Consider the following 27,290-nt stretch of genomic DNA (forward strand, 5'->3'; position numbering starts at 1 on the left):
GATGAATCACAGCCTCACATAAAAGAACTTCATAAAGATATAAACATCATCCACCCACAGATACAGTTCACCACTTAAACACAAACTCAATTTCTTCCATCTCACTTTACACAAGAGAAACAACAAACATGAGTTTAAAATTTGTAGGAATCCTACAATCACTAGCACCATAATTCATAACCAATCCAATCACTTGTAGCTCATAAAGAATACAGCTTCAGATATTTACTACACAGACTGAGCAAATCACCCATGAACAATCATGATTATGCAGAAAAAATGAACACAATAAAACAAATTGGATAGGAAAATAAGGATGGTACAAAGACAGCAGATACAGTAAAGAATAAAACACAAAAATAGGCAACACAAAATCATGAAACATATACACACTCAGACACAACACAGCTCACAACAAATCAGTAGACAGTAAGCAATAAATGGCACATAATGACTTACAACAACAAAGTCACATACAGGGTGGGCAATATACTACAGAGATAAGGAATCAACATAGCATTCAGAACTGACAATACAACACAGAACAGACTTGGAAGAAATACCACCAACACTGAAAAATACAGCCAATCTGCCATATACCAACTAACTTGCAACTGTTGCTAAACTGTTCATGTGGGTGAATCATGCAGGAATTTTATAATGAGTTATACAGGACAAGTCACAGCACTGAAAAGCAATAGCTCACACTCGACATTAGCAGACCACCTAACAGCATAGAATCACCACCCAATGAACATAGAAATTTGACTTAAATCCTTAAAACTAGTAACAGTCTAACAAAAATTAACAATAGACGAAAACTATCACATCCAAAAATCACTGAGCAATAAATCACTCTTTGCCACAATAGAAGAACTATATAAATAACAACCACCTCAAAACTACATATGAGCAGCCTCTAAAATGAAATTCCCTTCTCCCCACACTGCACACTACTCCCTCTACATTCCTATCAACAACTTCCTCCCTCCTTCTCTCCCTTCCTCACCACCACTCTCTCTCTCTCTTTCTCCTTGACTTGGATGGACGGACACACACACACACACACACACACACACACACACATGAACTAAACACCACAAAAGTCAACAACACTTCACATCCACATGCCACATTCTAAATAAACATGCCATGAAATAAATTAACACTACACAGCCACAACAACACATAATGGCAGTGAAAACTCTGTGTTTGGAAAACAAAACATAGAAAAATGCATGTGTGTGAACAAAAGCAAAAGTATCTCAACACAAACAAAGTAAAAACAACAAAACATCAAAACTGTACGTAACATGCTAAATAACATGCTACATACTGATACTCAGATGGAAAAGCATAACAAATAGAAAAATAAAATAAAGTTTTGATGTTTGCAGACAAGATGCTGTAGACCAATATCTTCATGTGAGGTATGTAAACAAATGCATACATCCACTTTATGTCCAAGAGTACTAGAAACTTTAGACACATTGTAAATAAACATTACAGAATAACTCAACTCAATGATACAATCCAAAATATTTGACAATAATCACTCATTTTACAAATGTAAATATTTTGTATCAAAAGTTCTTTTAAAAATTAACATGTAACAACAATTCTGCAGAAGGAAAATAAAACAAATAAATCCACTGAAGACATCACAAAATGTGCTGAAACATGTATGGGTGAAAACAAAACTACAAAGTTGTCTTGCATGAGGAGGAAGTCTTCTCCAATTTTCTTAGCAAGCATCCATTTCTTGTGCATTTGACACGTTCCACATCATAACGGTTTTTCTGTGCTATTGATCAATGGAACACATAAACTAACTAGGAAATAAGAAGAACTGCAACATTCACAGGATAATTATCATGGAGTAATTATGATGTGACCTGGCCAGACACCCAAGAATTCTACAAGCACTATAAACTATTTGCAGCTGTGTTTTATCATTTATGTGAGACAGGCTCACTTATGATAAAGGTAACCATAAAAGGCAGGTACACTAGTACAAATGCGGACCATGAACGATCAGGTGCTGAAAATTGCAGAATATGTTCGTGGTGTCAGCTCCAGACATGCGGCCCACCAGCATGGGGTAAGCAAGGTGACGATACAGAACATTCTCCATGATAATTGGCACCATCCATATCACTTACAATGCATATAGGCCTTATTACCTATGGACTAGCCTTTGCAGAGACAATTTTGTCACTCGTTTGTCGCACAGGTCACCACAGTGTTTGGAAATTCTGTCATCCATCCTATTCACATATAAAGGCTATCTGTACAAGGGACAGTATCATCAACCTTCACACAACCTGACTGTGGGCTAATAATAATCCCAATGTTATGGCAGCAATCGAACATCAGCACTGATTCACCTACAATTTGTGGGTGGGGATTATTAACTACTACTTCATGGGACCAGTCATTCTTCTATAATGCCTCATAAGTGAGGCACATCTACACTTCTTGCAGGTGATCCAGCTCACTCTGCTGGACAACTTGCCTTTTTTGGTATGAGGGGTAATATGGCTGCTACATGATTGTACTCCAGCTCACTTCCACAATCCTATGTTCAGCAGTGTTTACCATTGATGGATCGCATGAAGTAGTCCAGTCAAATGGCTTGCCCAGTTGCTGAATCTCTTTAGATTTCTACGTGTGCATGCACCTGAAAGAAGTCATGCATACGGAGCCCATCCTAGATAAGCAGACACTGGAACATCACAATCATGCCACCTGTGATGTCATTCGATTTCAGGATGGCACATTTGAAAGTGTGTGTTGGTCGCTGCTGTGTTATGTTCACACATGCTTAGAGCCTGTGAGCACCACTTTGAACATCTTTAATTCAACTGCTTTCATCAGAATATGTCTTGCACTGCATTGCACACTGTAGAAACATGATGATTTAATAAACATCCTGTAACACAGACATTATGAATTTCTGGCTATATGTCCATATGATCTTTTCTGCTCCTTATCCTCTCTGGGATCATTTCCTGCAGTTTGTTACCATTTAGCAAAATCACCCTGTATAAATGTTACACTAACACTTTTTCTGAAAACAAAGTGTTAAAAATTAAAGAACAAGACCAACACATTTATGTTCAAGAACATATAAATAATATTAAAATCACTTACAAATTGCTGGTGGTTCATTTGTTCATCATGTGATGAAGACCTGGCCACTCTCTCAGTTGGAAGCTTTGTACGTGAAGTATGTTGAGATACATTTCTTGAATTAGGTGCATCAGAACCTGAAATGCAGAAATTTTTATATTGTGAAGACTGTAGTGTAAGTGTGCCCAATGTCCTCAATTAATTTGTTGAAGATATTTCTATCTCTGTTCTTCCGAACAGTGTTTACAAGCTCTAGTTATCTCTAGCACCATGGAAGTTACTCCCTGACGTCTTGACACATGTTTAATTATCCTGGCCCTTCGTCTAGTTATTGCTTCACACATACGTCTTCCCTCTTTGATTCTGTGGAGAGCCTCCTCATTTCTTACTTCATCACTCCAGATAATTTTCAACATCCTTAAGGAAAACTACATCACAAACACTCCAAATCTCTTCTTTTTAAGTTTACCTACAGACCATGATTTACTTCCATACAGTTCTGAGCTCCACATCGTATTCTCAGAAATTTCTTCTTCAAATTAAGGCCTAAGTTTGATACTAGGAAATTCTGTCAGTGGGGAATGTGCTTCTTAAATCATCCTTGCTACATCCATCATGCCATTATTTTGCTTCCATGATGGCAGGATTCCTGCACTTCATGTACTGTGGGGTTTACAGTTTTGATGTTAAGTTTACTGCTGATCTTATTTCTGCTGTTCCACAGCAATTTGGTTTACTCTCACTCCCTATTCTGTGTTCATTAGACTGTTCACTCCATTCAATGGGCCCTGTAATTCTTGTACACTTTCACAGAGGTTAGCAATATCATCTTTCAATCTTATCACTGATATCCATTTAACATGACCTTTAATGTGACAGCTGAAACTTCTCTTATTGCTGTCATTGCCACTTTGAGCTACATATTGAGCAGTATGGAAGAAAGACTCTTCCCTCTTTTGTGCCCTTTTTAAACTGAGCAATTCTTTCTTGGTCTTCCACTCACTGTTCCCTCTTGGTGTTTGTAGATATTATATATTACATCTCTTTACCTACAGCTGATACACGTTTTCTGGAAATTTAAAACATTTTGCACTATTTCACACTGTCAAACACTTTTTCTAGGTTGACTAATGATATGAAAGTATCTTGATTTTTCTGATAGTTGTCTCCATTATCAATCACATTAGTACTGCCTTCTTTGTGCCTATACCTTTCCTAATTGCAAACTCACCATCATCTAAAACATCCTCAGTTTTTGATATGAAAGTATCTTGATTTTTCTGATAGTTGTCTCCATTATCAATCACATTAGTACTGCCTTCTTTGTGCCTATACCTTTCCTAATTGCAAACTCATCATCATCTAAAACATCCTCAGTTTTCTTTTCTGCTATGTATACTCTTATTCTCAGCAAATTGTCAAGCCAATTATGCAATCAATAGTTCTCATATTTATCAGCACTTGCTGTTTTCAGGATTGTACGGATGATATTCTTTCAAAAGTCTGATAGTACTGTAATCCTGCTACAATTTCAGGCACTAATAGTGAGAATAAATGGAGTTTGAGTCTCCATCACAGTACCAGTATCCTTCACTACGTCTTTCCTCTAAATTTAGTTCCACAGGGCAGCGGGTCTTCTGAGAATATTCCAGCCATAGCTGAACTCTTACCCAGTGGGGCAGTGGGTCACATCCCATGCACAGAAGCCAACACCCACCATTGTGGTGGGTGTACCTCCGTACTAAACACTAGCGGCCCCCTGGATGCAGAACTTTGTCTACCACAGAGTTGGCTACCACAGCAATATTTCCACCTGTCTTCACATGCTTTAGATACCTGGTGTTTGTACCATGACTCACACAACACGGATCCATGCCAAGCACTGAGCATCAGCAAAGCTTGGTGTGCATATTTTGCAGCCAGCTGCCTAGGCCACTAACTGACATCTTGCAGGCCACTGATTTTCTTCTGTGTATTGGGGGCATGGTCGCTATTCCACATAGATGCAGTCCTGATGTATAAGTGGAAAATAATGTACAAATTTTGATAGCCATTTCTCTCTGGCCTTCACCAGCCTGCCACCTCACCTCAACCTTCCTCCACCTGCCATCCTAACATCATAGCCAACCCTACACCTCTTGGGTTAGCTAAAGTAGGCACTGGAAGTGGTGGCATCACCTCCACTGGGCAGCACATGGTGTATCATCTGTGCAGCATGATGTCTGGTCCACAGCCTGCAGTGTCAACACAGTGGGGTGAGTTGGTTGCTTTTGGTGTATATGATAGACATGGGGCCTAGGAGGGAGGGTCACTATAACTTCATGATTACTTTGTTTAGGCCAGATGTACTATTGGAAGTGTCTGAATTATGGGGTAACTGTAAAGAGCAGTACTTGGAGCATGTTAGATGTATGGCATGAAACCTGATTGGCCATTCTGCACCGGCAGGTGAATCAGTGTCTATAGTTTGTTTTATGTGTCACCATTGTATTCATGTTGCAAGACATGATAAGGTATAAAGTTTAATTTGTTGATCTGTAAATTATTTCTGTATATATTTTGTGTGAATGAGGAGAAAGGGTGTTGCAATGGAAAATATCAGAGATGTGGGGCATTTCAGAGCAATAGGCAGAGCATTTGTTGATGGCAAAGGTAGCACAGTTGTTGGCAGATAACTAGGAGTTGTGGGAGCAAATTGCAGTTAAGAATGAGCAAATGACATAGAGGTAAGCCCAAAAGCCGCTAGTCTAATCATTCCCTTTTCCAGAAGGTCATCTGAGGATGTGGTATCATTTGTGGAGGGCCTGATGATGTCAGCAGATATAGGTGATTTATCCGATAATCAGTTGTTAAGGGTGACAAAATTACATCTAGTAGAAGAGATGAAAACCTTTGTGAGATGTACAGAGGCGTGGAAGAATGCAGAGATGTTCAAGCAGTTGAAGCAGGAACTTCTGCAGATGTACAAGGAGCTGAACAGTGCAAAGTTCTTTTGGGAGCGACTGAGTACAGTTACGAAGAGGCATGAATCAACCATAGAGGATTTTGCCAATAGAATAAGGAAGGTGAATGTACATACATATAATCTGGGGGAAAACTATGAAGGAAATAAAATTTTGCTGCAGTAAGCCAAGCAAAGAGTGCTCGATTCTTTCATATAAGGCTGACCACTGGATATGTCAAGAAGGGTGTGCACAGGTGCCCCTAAGGATCTCCATTTTCTGTTAGATTAGTAATAGAATGTGATGAAACTGACATGTTGACAATGGTACATGGTAGGCATGCAGTGTTCTCCCCAAACATAATATGTTACAGGTGTGGACATACAGGGTGTATCAGCAGCAATGTTTTGGTAATGGTAGCAAGAATTGGATAGGGAGGAAATGAGCAGCCATTAAATGCAAGAGGGAACCCAAAGCCCACTGAAAGACCTCCCCATTACACTTAGATGCAGTGAGTATGTATGTGATGTGGATTGTGCAATAGTAGGTCTTGTACAGGCAAGAAGTATAACTTTTTTTTGAACACAGGGATGCATGTGTCAGTAACCAGTTGAGGCCCAATGGGGCAGAGACGATGGAATCCTCCATGCTATAGGTTGCATGGGGTGGGCATTAATGATGTAAGCCCACTGGGATCAGTGGCGATAAGTTTTCAAGTGAAGGCCTTTCGGCTTAAGCAGTGTGTAGAGGTATTGCATAAGGTAAGTGATGGTTACAGCATTATCTTGGGGCTACACTTTTACCATCAACATAATGCCAAAATTGAACTTAGTGGGAAAACATTCCAGCTAGGGTAAGTTGTCACCAGTGTAGACCTACCATAAGGTGCTTCTGTCAGACTGGGAAATCCGAAAAATCATGTACAAATACACTAAGATTTGATTCAAATAACAATGTTCCAGGTGGCACTGGAAAGTTGCTTTGGGTAAGTGTGGAGCCAAACTTACCTATCGGCATGTTGTCTTTAACTGAGCTGATGGAAGGGAACGGTGTATTGGATTCAGTGAACTGTTTCGTAAAAAGGAGTATTGCACGCATATAGAAAACAGATTGTGGGAAGTTAGTTCCTACGAACCTATATAATTTTGGTACTGAAGAAGTGAAGCTGACAAAGGGGATATTAGTAGCAATTTTGGATGTTTCAGAGAAGGATGATTGGTACACAGATAGTGTACACCACTGGCAGCCACAAGCTGCATCTAAGACTGCAAATGTAAAGAGATGGAGGATCTAAGGACATCACAGAGAATGCAATGGAGGAGTTTCTGTTGGAGTTTAAAGATCTTTTTTTTCCTCAGGTTCCATCACTAGTGATGCCCATCACGCGGCAAAAAATTTTGACAAGAAATGAAACACTTGTGTACCAGAAACTGTGTTGGATACCTTGATATTTACAACTGATTCTGGAGGAGCTGGCCAATCAGCAGTTGGATGATTGGATAACAGAAGATAGCGATAGTCCGTGAGGGATAGGAATTGTGATTGTGCCTAAGAAGTCCATGGACAGTTTTAAAAATTACAAGTTCAAGTTCAGCTGTGATTACCATCAACTTGATAGTAAGCCAGCGACAGACGAAGTACCAGTATCTCTCTACCATGGATTTAAGAAGCAGATACCAGCAGTTGGAGGTGGTTCTGGAGGACTGAGTGCAGACAGCATTTTTGATACCCTGGGGCCTTTTCAGTATTGGAGGATGCCATTCAGCTTGAGGAATGTTGCCACAATGCTTCAACCATTGTTGGACAGAGTACTGAGCATTACCAATGTCTAGTCTACCTGGAAGATATAACTGTATTCTTGGAAGACATGGACGAACATAGGCAATACCTGAGAGAGGTATCTAAGAGGTTGTGCACTGCACACCTGATATTAACTATGAAAAGTGTCGTTTTACTTTGGAGGAGTGAAGTTATTTAGGGCATGTAATTAGAAAGGGTGGGGTCGGAACAGATCCAAGACTGATACAGGCTGTACAAGATTTCCATCGTTTTTGGGACTCTCAAACTACTGTAGGATATTTGTTAGGGGTTCACTGATATAGTGTGACCACTCACCCAGCTGTTGAAAAAAGGTGCAGAATTTATGTGGTCGGAGAAGTGTCAGGCCACATTTGAAGAGTTGAAAAAAGTTTTAAAATCAAGTCCAGTTTCAATTTTTACAGATTTTCAGAAGGAGTTTATATTATCATGTGACCCATCTAACCATGCTTTGGGGTGTGCTCTGAATCAGGAGGTCAGTGGTGAGGTACATCCTGTGGCTTACGCATCAAGACAGCTTAACACAGCAGAAAATAACTATTCGACCATAGAGGAGGAAATGTTTAGCCTCATGTATGGAGACACAAATTTTGAAAGTTACCTTTACAGGGAAAAAATTGAAGTAGTGAAAGACCATGTCACTCTGAAATAGTTATTAAAGTTGAAAGAGTTGTTCAGCAGACAAACAAGATGGGTGTTAAGACTTAGTGAGTTTGACTACAAAGTGACGCACAATCCAAAGAGGAACCATAAAAATTTAGTGCTTTGAGAAGAGAAGTAGTAATAGTACAAGTACTAGGTCAAGGCCTTACTGAACAGCAAGCAACACAGGAAGCTGATAGTGACTGTAAGCTATACAAAATGCTACTGCAGTTCAGCAGGTGTGATAGTCTGTTGCATAAGGTAACTAGGTTAGGGTCACGAACAGTAGTGCTGGCTACGTTGAAGAAAAAATCCTGAGGAACGTGCATGATCATGTGTTGTTGGTCACGAAGTGTGAAGGCAAAAACGTGAGGGATGGCTGTGAGATACTGGCAGAAGAGAGGGAATGGAGATGTGAATAACTATGTGAGAAATTGTGTGCAGCGTGAGGACTTGAGTCATAAATGAATATCATTACAGAGACTGCCAGAAGTTTCAAAAACATTCAAAATGATTGAGGTAGATGTGTTAGGACCATTCAACAAGACTCTGGCAGGGAACAATTTTGTGTTGACAACAATAGATCGTTTTCCTTGATATGTGGAGAGAACAGCTATGCTGAACCAGCAAAGTCACACAGGCAATGACAAACAGTTGGGTGCTTAATTTGGTGTGCTGGAGATGATTATTATAGATCAAGGGAGAAATCTTATGTCAATTTGATAAAGAACTTATGTTGCTTGTTATGTGTGCAGAAACTGAGAACTAGTTCGGGCTGCCCACAATCAAATGGCAGAACAGAATGTGTGCATCACATAATCGTAAGTATATGAAGCTAATTTGTGATCTCACACCACAATGACTGGGAGACACATCTTTCATTTGACATGGCTGGGAACAATTCAAAGGTCCACACTCATACAGGATTGTCTCTATACAAGGCAGTGCATGGCACAAAAATGTCTTTGGCATTTGATATGATTGTATATTATATTTGATATGATATGGTTAAGATATGATTTGATTATATGTTTGATATGATTAAGAGGTAAGGACAGAGAGTCAGTTCATGATTTTATGAGACTGGAGAGAACACAAAAGCACTGAAGCGACAGTAGCAAGCTGTGAAACACATGGGGAGCTTAACACTAGAGTAGGACAGTAGTTAATGTTATCCAGCCTTCACATGCCAAAGGGTAAGACTAAGAAATTCATCACAAGGTACCAAAGACCTTACCAAGTGGTTGAAACTGTGTCACCAGTCAACGATAGGCTACAGTTGCTGACAAGGTAAACCATAGTGCATGTTGGATGCCTGCAACCATTCCAAGTTGCTTTAGAGTCAGTCCCTGGGGTAGTACAAACAGAGCCTGAGAAGGACATAAAGAAGAAGAAGCAGAGGGATAAATGTGAGAATATGGATTGACTGGTACGGGATGTACCGTATGCATTAAGGTCATGGTAGTGACAGAGTATTTTTATTGTGTTTACTGATGATTTTTTAGGGTATTATGTGTGTGGAGTTGGGATGTAATATATTGAGAGTATAGGAACAAGTTTTTGTGTTAGAGTTAGGGTTATTTTGATTTTCTTTGTATGTGAATGCCCACCAATAGCAGCAGCCTTCTAATGAGGGAACAAGGGTGATGACAGTCCCTGTCCTCAGGTTGCTGTACACCAAGCTTCAGGATGGAAAGGATGCTAGTTGTGACAGTGCTGAATCTGTGCTGGAGCAGAGAGGTACACTGCAGAATCAGCAAGAGTTCTTTTTGCCATACAAGAGGATTTGATGGTTACCAGACGTCGATGGACATTGAGTTTAGTGATTAATACATGGAAATTTCAGAATGAAGTGACAAGGCTGGAAAATGTGTTTTCTGGGCTTTTATGGGGAACCAAGAGCAGGGGTGTGCACAGGGAAGCTTTTGGGAAATGTGAAATTGCATAAATTGTATGAACAATTGCAGTAACAGATGCAGCAAGCAATGGAGGCAGTGTCACTTTCACTTTGTCAATGGGAGGAGAGTTGGATAGACGCTGGGAGAAAATTTTGAAGACTCTATTTGGAACACCAGATCCCAGCAACTTCAGAGAACTGAATGGGATGGTAGAGCAATGACAGAGGATAGCAAGTCGGTGGTGGAATAATGTACCATGATAGTAGCAAGCTTGGAGAGTGGAGTGTTGAACAGTACACGCATGCTATGAAAGCTGACTAGCAAAGGATCTGGGAATCATGCAAATACAGGTAGATGTGTAGGATGTAAGAGTCACTAAGTCATTAGCAGACAGCATATAGGACACACGAGTGGTAGTGGTGATCTTGCAGGAAACTGTTCATCATACATTGCATGAGCACCTGAGACCTGTCGTTGTAGCACAAGAGCAATACTTGTTGGGGTTGCAGAAACTGCAGGGGGAATTACCGTTGTAGCTGAGATTGATAGCTGTGCCCAGGAAGCATAGTTACTTTATCTTTTTATTACTATACAACATCAGCAGAGGTAAGGATTGACCAGGTATGGTTACACATATTGGTTAGATTTCCAGCAGTGGGGAAGCACATAAGATTCAGATGTTACACAATTCACCACTCTCTAGTGAAATGGGTAGATATAGGAAAGTTTGTATAAGTGAGGACAGGCAGTGTGTTGCAGATCTCTGAAAAGAACAACAGACATGTAGTTGACAGAAGAGGAACTGCAGCATTGTCAGGAAGAGAAGATTACAGTGTGTGGCCCAGGTGATTCAAACTAGTCTGGCCACATGCGCAGTGCAGCTATTCATGGCGGAACAGGAGGACAAGATTGTCAAAGGGACACTGTGTAACGTTAACCTTATTTCTAACAAGTGTGGTTACTTTGGATTTATTCCGTGTATGATAAGGTAATAGTGGCAAGCAACATAGAAGGCTCATGGAAGCAAGGCAGATGGAGCTGAGGAAGAGTTGGTGTTGATTAAGGGAACAGCATCCATCAACCAGCCATGGTTACAAGAATTACCCGGCTGAACATGACACAGCCACAGCTATACTGAGCAGATCAACCACTAGAAGTACTCCAGAAGTGGAATCTAACATTCCTGAATTATACATTGAAACTGAACCTAATCCATCCCCTGAACTAAGTGCAGGAAAGACAGATTTAAGCAGACCAGTTCATGCAGCATGTCAAGCAATTTAGGAAGAGGCAATGACAAGTGATCACGACACTGAGCATCATAATGTCTAGCGCCATAATGACTCTAACTCTGCTGTGCATAGCTTCTATCCGTCTGAAGTGGAGAAATGTCGCTCAATCTATTCACCAGTAGTACAGATTCTGGTAGGGTGGATCCATAGAGCATGAAAATTAGTGAATCTGGAATATTTTGGTGTGAATGTTGATGAGAAATGTATTTCCTGGAGTTTAAGAAGATATGATGCCACAGAACAAGCCATGAACGTCTGCAAAGAGAATCGCCATGAGCACATGACTGGCAGGATGTAGAAGTAAAATGGCACAATGTGATGTGTGTTATAAAGGAATGAATGGACTATTAAGTGGCATAGTAATAACCAACTCAGTAGCACAAGAAGAAATCTAGCAAATAAGGTTCGTCAGTTAAATGTGCTCTCTGCACCTTGTGGGTTGGGCTCCAGACACTTATCTTGGAAAGTTGTGCTGTACATGTGATAAGCTGTAAGTATTAAGTGGGCCCATCAGGTGCCAGATCTTCCCATGGAGGGGACTAGTGTAGTGCCACTATCATTTCAGGAGCACGTCAGACTTCTGCTCAGGGTTGCATCTCATACATGGCAGCAGATTGCCACGACTACAATGGGTGTGCCTCTGCACTGCACACCAGAGTCGCTCCAAATGCAGTGTCATCCATCACAGAGTTGACTACCGCAGCAAGATTTCCATCCATCTTCAAACACCACTGACGCCTGGTGTTTTCAGCATAGCTCACACAACAGGGCCATGTGCAGGGACACCGACTTATAAAAAATATTGGGGGGGCGGGGGGGGGGGGGGGGCATACTGGGGGTCTTGCCCTGGGAAATTTTCTAAAATTTAGATGAAAAATAGTGAGTTTTAAAGTTTTTAAGCATTTTAGTCATATGATCAACAACATTAGAACCCCGAAAGTTGGACTCTCCATAACTCGACACTCTGGGAAACTTGACAAGCCTGACACATTTTTATGGCTTTGAAAAAAGAAACAAAACAAAGATGCACGGTATTTTTGTAAAAAACTAATTTAATTTACAGTAATAATCATGCTTATAAACTATTACAGAGCAGTGAATATATATCTCTGAAAAGACTGAAATTATATTTAAATAAATCCTAAACTACCATTAAAACAATAAAACATAAAATATTGCTATTGCACCATAATAGCACTTTGATTCATAAGTGAAATATCTAATTTAAGCTTACTTTGAATAATGCTCAGGGTTTATTAAATAAAAACAGTATCTAAAAGTTAATGCTTTAACACAGTCAATAAAGTTAATACAGTATGTCTAATACTTTCTGTCAAAAAGTATGTAAATAACCAGTTTTAATTGGGTCTAACACCCTGAAAATATTTAAGTATTTGAAAATAACTAATACAGTGCTATAGTAATATGGTAACACACTACTAAACTAGTACTAATATTTCAAAACTGAAAATTTAACATTATGCATGTATTTAATTCTCAATTTTAAAAGGATTTTTAATATTGCTCTGAATGCCATTATTAGGACTACAGTGACTTTAGAAAGGTGCAAATGTCAACCATATGACTGGATTACTGAATATGAAGTTGTTGATGACTGGTTGGATATCCAATTCATCCAAAACATCTTTGTGGGCATGAAGAACAGCCAAGTTGTTCAATTGCTTCTGTCCCATTGTTGATCGGAGATATGACTTCAGGCATCTAAGGGTGCTAAATGACTGTTCTGCTGTTGCTGTCGTGATTGGAACAACTTGGAGAAGCTTAATGAATTTCACTACTTCATATAACATTTCTCCAACTGCAGGCTCTTGTGTAATGTACTTTCCCACATCACCCATGTGTTTTAAGACCAGTTGTTTTTTATTAGTGATATCGGCTAACATATTCAAGTGTAAGTGCAGTCACTCAATGTCTAGGGCATTTTTGAAAAACTTCGTTGATTTTTCCAAATTTGTTTCACCTCTGTTTACTAAAAGCTATCACGATTCACACCACTTGTTTTCAGTTAACCTGATTACTACCATAATTATCATATGTTTTAACTCATTGCTGAATGTATTTTAAAACGTAACTATCGTCAAACAAGAAAAATAAAAAATTCCAACGTAATTTTGTGATTTTTACAAAGCATAATATAACTAACACTTTTCTTAAATTATTGGGGGGGGGGGGGGGGGGGGGGGGGATTCACCAGCCACTGGACCTTTTCCCATGGAGTGGGGGCATGGTCACTATCCTGCACTGATGCAGTGTTGATGTACAAGTGAAAAATAAAGTATTAATTTTGACAGCTGCTTCTCTCTGAGCCTTTACCAGCCTGCTACCAGGCCTCAACCCTCTGCCACCTGCCATCCTTGCATCTGTTCTCTACTCTATGTTTAACAGCGGAACATTTCTTACATGCTTAAAGCGATCCTTTTGCATTTAATTTAACCAAAAGGTGTTTTTCACTTTGCTAGATATGCTGAATCTGTCCTGATGAACATTTTCTTTTCAATGCCATCATATTTTTCCTGCAGACATTTCACTTAGCTTCCCTGCATTTAACAACGATTTCTTCTGTAAGTCGATTATTCTGTTGTTTACCTTTCTTATCGGGAAAATTTTTCAAATGTTTTTTATTCCAGTCTTTGATCACAATATAAAGTCTTTCATTGATAATCAGTTGCAGTCAGTAATGAACATCTTCAGATCTACAATATAAAAAATATACAACTAGTGGGCAGGCTATCTTTCAAAACAATACAGTATTTCTTACCATGATATACTCTGATACAAACTGGGAATGTACAGATACAATAAGGTAAAGTGTACCTGTTCTACACCATGTCCTAATGTAATAAAGTCATAATGGCATCATCAAAACATATAAACACACTCAGAAAAGCATTACCACATAGAACTAAAATATGCTGCAAAATAGGCCACATCATCCACACAGTCATTTTCCAACTGGCATTACTGTACAACACATACTGAAGTGCAGTAGCTACCAGAAATAAGTTTGCCTCTATGCTTCATAGATGTCGCTACTGTGAGCTTAGATGAGTTCTTCATATACCATAAGAACCAGTATATGATGAAAATACAGAATGTAAAATACAATACCAAACTTTTAAATTTTGATAGTTACTATAGAAACCAACTGTGATAAAATAAAAGATGAATACAGTAACATATAAAATTATTTAAAGTAAATGTATAAAGATAATAGGTTTTGACACTTTTTTGGTGAACTTAAGTTCAAAATAAAATATACGTAATGCACTGCCTATAGCAACCTATAAATTACCTATGAAAGATAAAATGTCTATACGATAAAATAACCATCATTGATCAGTGCCTTCTGTTGGCTCAGCAGCCAGGATGATACCTAGGCACGTACCAATCGTAAGAACTTAACCACTAGAGGGCTTTCTGTAAATCGTGAGACGTCTTCCACAGAAAAGGTTTATACAACATGTTAACAGTCAATAAATGAGATTGTATAGTCTGGCCATACAATCCATGAATATATAGGATATAATCAGTTACAGAATGAGAGCGACGATTGTATGGAAGTAAGGCAAATGCATACTGTGTTCGACATAAATCAGCAACAAGGCTAGATATAAATAAGCGAGGCATTAATTGGTTATTGTCATATGTTATCAAATAAAGCAAAGTAGGCGTTGGGTACAAAATTCATCTCTCCATTGAGTACCCTTGTGGGCTCATGCTTTTTGGCCCTATAAATCTGCAACTCCTTAACAAATCAAGAGCATGACCCTTTTCTGCCTTGTGCAGAATATGCATACAACTGTCAATATTTCCTGTAGTTTGGCTGGTTTCTGCCTGATACATTCCCAATGCAGTTTTGTTATGTGCCTGCAAATGCTCCTTGAATCTTAATTTAAAAGAATGGCCAGTTTGGCCAATACAAATTTGTCACAACTGCTACAAACAATCTTATAAACTCCAGAACCACCAAATTTATCAGAATTATTACTCAAATTATGTTTCACACAGAGTTTCAGAGGTTGTTAACTTGGAAACCACATCTAACCTTAGATATCCTAAAACATTTTTCTATTTGTTGGGACCTTTTTCCGTAAAATTTCATTGGAATAGTTTTCAGTTTTTCTTTACTGTTTCTTTTATCTGGGTGATTATGAGTCTGCCTACTATTTATTTTCTGTCTTTTTATTCTGTTGCATGGGCACATAATATCATTTGCAAAAAATTCATAGCTACTGCAATCTGCTTTAAGATACTAAGTTCTTGGCGTATCAGTAGCAAGATGTCATCAACATGACGTTTATAACAAATAGTCTTGTCTTTTAGTTGTGGAAACTTAGCAAATAACTTACATTCTGAATCGTTAGTAAAAAGTCTGCTAATGTACAAGCCAAACTGTTACCCATCCCAAGACCATCTTTTTGTTGATATATTTTTCCATTGAAGGTACAGAACAGGTACACTTCACCTTATTTTATTTGTACATTCCCAGTTTGTATCAGAGGATATCGTGACAGGAAATTCTATATTGTTTTGAAAGATAGACTGCCCACTAGTTGTGCATTTTTTATATTGCAGATCTGAAGATGGTCATTACTGACTGAAACCAGTCATCATCAAAGGATTTTATATTGTGATCAAAGACTAGAATAAAAAACATTTGCCAGTACCTGGATCACAGTTTGTATTCATGACTATGTTACAGTTTGTGAAGCTATTGCCACATCTGGCTTACGACAGTGTCAAAAGGCTCTGTAAACTGAAGCAGAAAATCAGTACTGAGGTAATGAATATTAAATTTAAGAAGCAGTGTCTTGCAGCAGGTGTCACACCAAAAGTATGCAAAAGTGAAAATTAAACAGCAGTCAGCCATCACCTTGTCAATTAAAACCAAAAGTGAGATGAACTGGATTATGTTCCAATTACATGAACTGTATAAGCATAAAGACTTGTTATTTAAAGGAGCTTTCAATTTACATTTGCAATAGAGTAACAATCTGTCTAGGACTCCATTTCAATTTGTTTGGCAATAAATTTCTAACAGAGTAAGGATTCATGTTGAAAGAATAGAAAAAAGGCATATTAAAAAGTTAGGCAACTGCTAAAACATTAGAAGGTTAATGTTGTAATAAGTAATGGTGGCGCTGGACAACATCACTTTTATGATAACATAGCTAACTTGACAAATATCGAATTGAATGAGGATGAAAATACTTTGCTGAATAAATGTTTACAACATAATGTCACTCCTAATGCTAATAACCAAACAATTACAAGAGTCATAGTTAAAATAAAATGGCATGTGAACTAAATGTTGTGGACACAGCCATTAAAAGTTAGTAAGGCTTTATCCAGTCAGTGTAACTCTTCTACTGCTGTCAATCACGAGAGTCTTATCTGAAAAAATCTTAATACAAAGCTAGAAAAAGAGAAGGCAATAGTCATTCACGCAGATAAGGGTAATACAGTGGTCCTTATATATGAAGAAGACTACAATAAGAAAACTGAGGAATTATTTTCTGAAAATGAGATAATGAAGTTTACAAAGACCCAACACAGAAGTTCCAGTTAGATCTATGGAAATAGATAGACAGCTCCCAACTTCTACTTAACGATTATGAAAAAAAATCACTAAAAATGATTAATCCTAAAATCCCCCAACTTAGATCGCAGGTTAAGATACATAAGAAGGGAAACCCAGTCCGTACAATTGTTAACAAATTGCCATCACCATGTTGTAAACTAAATAAGTTTCTTAACAACAAGCTTAAAGCAGTGTACATGTTCACTACCAATTTTAGGGTGAAAAACAGATCTCATCTTGCTAATTCGATTAAGGATATACATTTTCCAAATAGTGTGACACTAACTTCCCTAGATGTAAAAAACCACGACATTAGTGTCCCAATAAAAGAAATGATACAGATCTGCTAAATTAGTACTGCCGAATACACGAATTAATAAAACTTCTAGAATTTGTGTTGACTTATATAACTTTTTTACCTTCAATGACAGAATATATCAACAAAAACATGGTCTTGGGATGGGTAACAGTTTGGCTGGTACATAAGCAGACATTTTTATCAATGTAAGTTCTTCGTTAAGTTTCCACAACTAAAAGACAAGACTATATGTTATGAACATTATGTCGATGACATCTTGCTACTGTTAGAGGGCCTTCTTCACCTCAGTGATCCACCGACTCTTTCAATTACCATTGGCTGACAATGAAATATGCCAAGAACTTAGTATCTTAAAGCAAATTGTAGTAGCCAATGGATTTTCTGCAAATGAAGTTATGCACCCATACAATAAGATAAAAAGACAGAAAATAAATAGTAGGCAGATTCATAATTACCTAGAAAAAAAGAGGTAGTAAAGAAAAACTGAAAACTATTCAATTGAAATTTTACGGAAAAAGGTCCCAACAAATAGGAAAGTGTTTTAGGAAATCTAAGGTTAGATGTGGTTTCCAAGTTAACAACACTGGAAACTCTGTGTAAAACATAATTTTTGTAATAATTCTGATAAATTTGATGGTTCTGTGGTTTACAAGATCGTTTGTAGCAGTTGTGACAAATTTTATATTGGTCAAACTGTCCATTCTTTTAAAGTAAGATTCAAGAAGCATTTGCAGACACATAACAAAACTGCATTTTGAATGCATCTGGCAGAAACTGGCCACACTATAGGGAATATTGAGAGTTGTATGTGTATTCTGCACAAGGCAGAAAAGAGTCATGTTCTCGATTTGTTAAGGAGTTGCAGATTTACAGGGACAGAAAGCGTAAGCCCACAAGAGAACCCAATGCCTACTTTGCTTTATGTGATAACCACTTAATGCCTCGCTTATTTATATCTAGCCTTGTTGCTGATTTATGTCTAGAACAGTATGCATTTGCCTTACTTCCGTACAATCGTTGCTCTAATCCTGCAACTGATTATATCCTATCTGTTCGTGTATTGTATGGCCAGACTCTGAATCTTATTTATTGACTGTTAATATGTTGTATAAATCTTTTCTGTGGGAGACGTATCACGATGTACGAAAAGCCCTCTAGTGGTTAAGTTCTTATGATCGCTATGCACCTAAATAACATCCTGGCAGCTGAGCCAACATAAGGTGCTGATGATGATCTGTCTTTTGTTCCATACAGTTATTTTGTCATATAGACATTTTATCTTTCATAGGTAATTTATAGGTTGCTATAGGCAGTGCATTACATATATTTTATTTTTGACCACAGGTTCACCAAAAAAGTGTAAAAACCTATTATCTTTATACATTTCCTTTAAATAATTTTATACGTTACTGTATTCATCTTTTATTTTATCGTAGTTGGTTTCTATAGTAATTATCAAAATTTAAAAGTCTGCTATTGTATTTTATCTATCGTATTTTAATAATATTATGGTTCTTACATAAATGAAGAATACATCTAAACCTACAATAGCAACATCTATGAAGCATAGAGGCAAACATATTTCTGGTAGCTAATGCACTTCAGAATGTTTTGTACAGTAATGCCATTTTCAAAAGAACTGTGTGGATGATGTACCCTATTTTACACCATATTTCAGTTCTACGTGACGATGCTTTGCTGAGTGTGTTTGTATGTTTTGATAATGCCATTATGGCTTTATCAAATTAGGAGATGGTGTAGAACAGGTACACTTTACCTTATTTTATCTGTGCATTCCCAGTTTTGATCAGAGTATATGATTATAGGAAATACTGTATTGTTTTGAAAGACAGACTGCCCACTAGTTGTATAATTTTTATATTGTAGATCTGAAGATGGTAATAACTGACTGAAACCAGCTATCATCGAAGGACGTTATATTGTGATCAAAGATTGGAATGAAATACATTTGAGAGTACCTGGATCACTGTTTATATCTGCGACTATGTTGCAGCTTGGGGAAAGTTTCTCTCTCTGACTGAATTATTTTTTGTTACCCACAGTCTATTCGCAGTTACCTTTATTGTACCTATATTTGCCTGCCCAACTTCTGTAATGGCCCGGTTTACAGATATCCATTCCTCTTCAGCTAAACTGCCTACTGAATCATTCATTATCACAGTATCTACAGCCTCAGAGAACATTAAATTTATAATTCAGCAATGTTTCAGTATCTAATTACTTTAAACACTGATTCTTCCTAGTAATTTTCTTAAACTGCAGCCTACTCCTCATCTTCACTAAATTGTCATCTGAGTCTATATCTGCTCCTGAATACCCGTTAAAACCCAATATCTAATTTCAGAATCTCTATCTCACCATGATGTAATCTAGCTGGAATCTTCCCATGTCGCCAGGCCTTTTCCAAGTACGCCTCTTCCTCTTGTCATTTATGAACTATTACTAGCTGAAATTTATTGCACAATTTGAGGAGTCTTTCTCCTCTCTTGCTACAACTACTGGCTCTATATTCTCCCATAACTCTGACTTTTATTCCTTCCTGTTACAGCATTACAATCTCGCTTTTCCATCTCCATTTTCATGCAGAGTTACTTGTTCAGGGCACAGATCTATTCCCCCTATCCTTTAGCCTTTTGCTTGTGATTTTGGCATGTATTCCTGATCTGTTTCATTGTTGTTGGTTAACTCCTGCTTAGGTATAATCATAATAATTGTTATTATTATTCGAACACTATTCCACTAATCCATCTATTTAATCTTATACCTTCCAGCCTGAAGCTACACATCCTAAACCTGCATTTCACCATCTTAAAACACAAATATTTTTGCATTAATTTGAACAATTTGATGACTTCTTTTGAAGAAAGTGGCATATTTACCAGATTATAAGACAACCATGAACATAAGACAACCATCCTTTTTTGAAGAGGCTTCTTGACAAATTTTTATTTTCGATATACTCCAAGTAATCAAAATCAAAAACAACTATATTGATATAAAGTGCCTTAAGATCTGATTAAAGAGAGTTAATATTACATCTGCTCTAAACTTTTGTCATTTATTTATGGTGTACATTTCAGTAAGACAAGGGCAAAAATATAAACAAAAAGAAATTGTTTCTAAGAATTTTATCTTCACAACCTTTTCTGATTATATCTAAAACACTAGTCTGGGTATCACTATTTACATCACCATCATTATTGCCATCATCATCATCATCATCATCATCATCATCATCATCAACAACAACAACACTGGTACCATCACTTCATTTGTAAGTCTACTGCCATTTCTTCCTTCCCTCCACTCCTTCCATATTATGCCATCCTCTGAGCCATCTATGACACTGAATATGCAGCAGTTTCTGAATCTTTTCATAACATATTCACTTCAGATTGTGCTACAGGCAAGAAGGATCCTCTGGCCCAACATTGATATTGAGTATTTCTTCAACAGTCCCTGCCCTTCCCTACCCTCGACCCCCCCCCCCCTCCTCCTCCTCCTGCACCAGTTATGATGGCATAGTCTCCTTGAAGAGATCACTCAATGTAAAGCTGTTGCAAGTGAGCCTTAAAAGGTCTATTCACTACAAAATCCATTATTTGAAGTTTTAAGATCATAACACAATAATTAGTATCAAGAACCCAGCACCAACATTTCCCTTCTGCTAAGCCTGGTATTCTGTTCCAAATACCGTATTTACTCGAATCTAAGCCGCACTTTTTTTCCGGTTTTCGTAATCCAAAAAACCGCCTGCGGCTTAGAATCGAGTGAAAAATGTTGGAACGTGCCGCCACAACTAACTTCTGCCGTCGAATATATGTAGCGCGACACAAGCATGCTTTGTAGGCACAAAGATAAATACTGGCACCAAAACCTCTGCGTCAGTAAATAAATTAAAAAAAAAAAAAGTGGAAGACGAGCTTTTTTCTCCGCCGTGAGTTTCGACCACTGCATTTTCATACATTATCCAACGAAGTAAATACAAATTCCGTATTGTTCATCTTCGAATGTAGCACAATTTCAGTGTACTATGAAAATCTGACTGGCAAGACAGTTTGGGATGTTTGTCAATATGGTCAACTCTATGTTCTGAATTTTTTCCTATCTGTGAGAAGAGATAGTTGCTAATAGGAACCTGATGAAATTTGAATCACATACAGTATTCTCTTCACCATAAGAATAATACGAATATAAACATTTTGCCATGTATTCTTTTGTGTTTGCTGCTATCTCATTTAAATCCTGTCTGCCTAATAAACTACGAAACTAGAGTGAGACAACAGCAAACGCGGAAGAATATACCTATCGTGTCATGTTTATATTCGTATTATTCTTATGCCTAATAATGATACAGTCTGAAATGAAGCACGGCAAGTGACTAGATTTTTAAATCTAAGATGACTCTAATTTCTGTGCAGAATTTGATGTAATAAAGAAGCGACCGCAAAGATTTTCAAACGGAGAAAAATTTTTGCCTAACTCTCGTTCAGAACATGTTCTATCATACGCAGTCTATTATTTGATTCTTGTTGATCATTATCAAAGAAAGCAGCAGTGTAAGTAGCAACAAATAGCAGTCTCTTGCCATTGTTTCGCTAATGAGACGATTCCTCTCTTTTTTTTTTTTTTAATTGTACGCGGCGGTAGCGCGCACAAAAGCAAGCCATGCCGCGAGCCGCAACAGGCCGTAAACACGCACTATCAGAATGCGACAAACAATGCATGACACAGTGCAGTAATGCATTTTCAAAGAGTGATGCAAATACCTATAACAAAGAAAACGGCACTTATCAGATCAAAGCAAAATAAGCAATCGATTCAAACCAGACGAAGCACGTGAAAAAGGAAGGGTACCCGTATAAATAGGGACGGAGCGCCTGACGCATAGCAATGGCTACGTGGTAAAGCTTAACTGCTAAGCTTACGACTCGAACCAAACTACTGTAGCTGTATTGTCATTCATTCGACCTAAATTGTGTCTCATATTACAATGGACCAACTTTGTTTCGATTTGGAGGTGTGGCCTAAAACTTTTCCCTCCCCTTGAATTTCGAGTCTCAAATTTCAGGTGTGGCTTAGATTCGGGAAATTTTTTTTTCCTTGATTTCGAGTCTCATTTTTCAGGTGCGGCTTAGATTCGAGTGCGGCTTAGATTCGAGTAAATACGGTAACCTTCAATCAGTCTACCATCAGGTCATATGTTGTTCAACCCTTTCCTTGATATCTAAAGATAAATCCTGCAGGCAGTTCCCTGCAAAGATTCACATATAGTGCGAGCTTCCTTCCACCTGCCAGAGCACCCAGAATTACTGTCACTCTGGCCATTTCACTGCCAAAACTTATCATATACACACATATAACACCCTTCACCTCAACAGTAACATTTGATGGCATATCAGAATAAAGAGGTGTCTGACCAGCAGTGCCTATGCGACACAGGAAGTAGTACCACCACTTTCTTAGATTTATTATATATGCTGATACACAAGTAGTTTTTAATCAAACAGTGTGGAAGTCACTGAGCCAGCACTGTTCTGCGTTGTAATGTAAGCCCATACTTACTTTGAATTCCCTAGACATATAGGTGGACAAAATCCTCTTCATCTCCAGCAGCTTCATCCAAATAATTTCTCAAGTAATCAGTTTCTATCACACATACTGAACAATCTACTGCTCCCATTTCTGAAACCATCCTTACTTTGGTTCCCTATGGTTTTCCATTTAGAGCTGGTGCTCTTTAATTTATTCTTCAACAGATACCATCTATGAACATTCACTTCTGTGACACCAAATTTTATTTGTGTTGGACCTAAGTTAATCACCATTAACTTAAATTTAACATTGTATCCTCTGCATGAGCCAGTAGCGAATTATTAACTTGTAGATCCACATTTTTCAACACAATCACAACTGTGACTTGCATCCATTATCAGTTGCTATAATCTACCATTTTTAAGCCTGATTCACACATAGGCACAAGGTTGTGGAACTCATTTCTTAAACGCAGCATTGCAAAACAAGTTTCAAAAATGGCTGTCTACACAGTTACATAAAAGTACACTTCAGTTTTGGCATTTTGTGAGTGACAGAGCACCGCCGTCCTATGAGACCTGAAAACTGGGCATTTAAAGTAATAGTTCATGCAGAGTTCATGCTTGTCTGCTTGAAATGAGTACAAAAAAGAACAAATACATCTGGAGTTTTGACTGGTACACAGAAGACTTCAGCTCTGGTGTTCAACAACCCTGTTGAAAGAAACTACTGTAGAAGATTCCAAAAACTATTTCAACCCCCTAAGAATGCCAGAAGAACAGTTCATGGATCTTAGTAAGAGAGCTTACAATGCCATTAAGGAATTGAGACACTGAAAGTGGGAAGTATTAACTTCAGAGGTGAATAAGCATATCACACTGCATTTATTTTGGAAAGTGGAGGTTGTCGCTCAACTCTTCAGTATCCATACTGGGTTCCAACATTAGTTGTAACTGTTTTTGATGCCATCTGTATGCGACCCATGTCTAATATGCGACCCATGTCTAATTATCATTTCATTCACATTAAACTTTTTATTTTTGACATGAACTCTACACTGTATTCTTTCGGTAACTTCTGGATTTTCTTCAATCTGCTTTTATCGAAGCTGACTGTCCATCAGTTTCTCCTGGATGGCTTCATATCAAACTCGGAGCATCTACACATTTTCCAAATGCCGATAGGGGTTTTTATTAATCTTTTAGATCTTATTATTTCTGTCAGAATTTATTTTGGCCACTAAGTCAGTCATCATCTATCCTTTAATTTTCATATAATGAAGAATGTTCTGTACTGCAGTACTGCATAATGATTATCATTAGCATCCTTTAATTACTTATGCATGGCATAACTGCCCATAAGCCAACAATTTTCTCAGTTTCCCAGTCCATGTCACCTTTATTGAAATGCCGCCTAACCTAAAAGCACATACAACAGGCAGTTCCATGTAGGAAGGACCCAATACTTAATAATTTTGCCAATGACTTTTGCTACTACATGCTGTGTATGTGAAGTGGCAGATAGCACAGTGTCAAAACTTAATATTGCAACTTGGTCTTACAGCACTGACAATCCATGTTAACTAGGTGACAACTATTTATTACTGCCTTGGCTCACTATCGTTGAATCTACAGAGCACCAAAAATAAAATGACAGCTATATTAAGCTGTAACACAATGTGAAAAATGTTAATTTTAGCAATGATAGTTTAATCCAGGCATGTACGGCAACCCTGTATTTCTCAAATTATGAACTTGGAAAAATCCTTGTCTTATACTTGAATGAATATGGTAATGTAACTTGTAATACATAAGACAGGGACAAATTCTTTTATGTATAATAAGAAAGAATTATCAGGAACACATTTTAGCACACCTCTAATATGATAATGAATGACAGTGTACAATTTACATGAAGAAAATGCATTAGGCCCTATCTGTTCTTAAGGTACCCCAGGCAGCTTTCTTATATTATGCTATGTCTTCTCAAAGACTTTCCTTCAATCCTCACAAGACTCAAAGAAAAGTGCAGTAACAGAGACTAAAAAGGAAAAAATTTTAATAATAATTTGAACGGAAAGTTTAAGCTAGTTTTTATACTTTCTTAAGGCATTCACTGGAATCACTGAGAAGTTTGAAACTTTAAAATTTAGTAAAAAAAATTACAGAAGGCTGAACAAAGTAAAAGAAGACGTGCAGCCAACATTACATAACTGTCCTGCATTTCCTTCTTCAAGATAATTCTCAGCCGCATTCTGCAGGTGCAATGAAGATTCTCCTGCATCGTTTTCAATTGGAAATGTTTGATTACCCACAATACAGCCCATAATTGTCTTCCTCTGAGTTTCATCTCTGCTCACATGAACCGCTGGCTATGAAGACAACATTTTGGCACAGACAACGAGCTGTAGGCCAGCATAGAGAATTGGTGGAAAGCACTGGCAGCTGCATTCTATAATGAGGGTATTGGAAAGTTGGTACAATGCTACAACAAACGTCTAAGTCGGATCGGCGACTATGGAGATAAGTAGCTGGAAGTTGTAGCTAATTGTTGCAAATAAAACAGTTTTGATTTTCACTGTGGTTTCAATATCGCGACCTATCCTTCCTTACTCTCTGGATAGCCCTTGTATGTATATGTATCTGTGTGTGTGACTACAAAATCTTAAGTTTTTTAACTTCATTCTCACACTCAAGTCAAAGGTAGAAAACAAAGAGATGAGGGAGAGCAGCAACCAAAAGTTACACAAAAGACTGAGCGTTCATTATTGTGTAAATAAACAAAGAAAATATTTGAACAGGCAATAAGAATGTGATTGCTTCACAAAACATAGAGAAGGACTGAGGAAAAGTGGCAAGAAAGTTGAACTGGAACAGAGCCAACAGGTGCTGCCTGTTGCATAAGTGAACTTATGGTGTATTAGATGGATAGTTCAAATTCAATGTAATGATAAGAACTGAGGTTGGCAGTAGAATGGTAACTGATGGAGTATCCTCATGTCATGAGTGATGAAACAACTACTGACAACTGAATTAGTAATGAGTATTCTCTGAAACTGAGGCACTAAGTTCACTTATTAGTATATTTTCCCCTTACACCACGCTTTGTGTGTTTGTATATTTAGAGCACTTAACAGCAAGATTATTAGTTCACATTATGAGTACTTAGATGGAGTTTTCCCACTTCAACAAAGAACTCAGTAGGTTTAGATGCAGTGATATCGTCATCATGATACAAATACATTTTATTTGGTAGTCCTCCAGTGAATAACAACCTTTCTCCAACCACCTTCTTCTAAAGAATCACTATCTACACTGAACACATCAACCATCAATATTATTCCTGCTTGGATAACTGGTATTAGTTCCTCATCAACATATCCCTCCCTCTTTAAACTACATATACAGTGAGAATCACTCAGTGTTTAAATATGTTGAAGATGCCATTACAAGCTAATTTGACAAGAAGTATCCTGGCCCTGAGATGGAGCTCTCTTGCCACATTCTCCATTTCAACTGTCTTGATCTACAACAACTAGACACACCACACTCTCCAACATGTCTAGAATCTTTTAACAAGCCCTGAAATGAGGAATCCTCTTCCCAAGATCCTTCACCCACAACACTATTTTGCTACCATTTCAACCTCACATGTTCCGCCCTGCAGCCTTATGTTCTGTATCTTGTAACCCAGCAACTATGTGTCTACATGCATACTCTGCAAACCACTGTAAAGTGTACTTAGCATGGTACCAAATTTAAAGTTTTCTTCCCAATCCAGTCTAATGTGGGGCTTGGGAAAAAAGACTCATTAAACGCTTCCTTGTATGCTGCAATTATTCCAAAGTTCTCTATTAATACAGAATGAAGAAAGATGAAGAATATCTTTAGATTCTTCATTTAATACTGGTCACCAAATCTTCGTAAGCAGATTTTCATAAGATATTGGCATTTATATTCAAGTGTCTCGCAATCCTGGTTTTTAACATTACAATGACACTTTCACAAGAGCAAATAAACCTGTGACCATCTGTGTGTCCTTATTTGCACACATTCAGTGTCCCCTGTAGTCCAGTTTCATATGTATCCC

General features: G+C 37.9%; 1 protein-coding gene across 1 annotated transcript in view; it reads right to left on the reverse strand.

Annotated features, from left to right (window-relative positions):
* Positions 1–21,396, reverse strand: part of LOC126180190 (cingulin-like) — a 469,194-nt gene extending 447,798 nt beyond the window's left edge. The window contains exon 1 of the mRNA XM_049924674.1: positions 21,361–21,396. The gene's annotated coding sequence lies outside the window, so the exon portion shown is untranslated. The remainder of the gene's footprint in view (positions 1–21,360) is intronic.
* Between the last annotated feature and the right edge of the window lie 5,894 nt (positions 21,397–27,290).

This window comes from Schistocerca cancellata, chromosome 1 (genome assembly GCF_023864275.1).
Source record: "Schistocerca cancellata isolate TAMUIC-IGC-003103 chromosome 1, iqSchCanc2.1, whole genome shotgun sequence".
Classification (NCBI taxonomy): domain Eukaryota; kingdom Metazoa; phylum Arthropoda; class Insecta; order Orthoptera; family Acrididae; genus Schistocerca; species Schistocerca cancellata.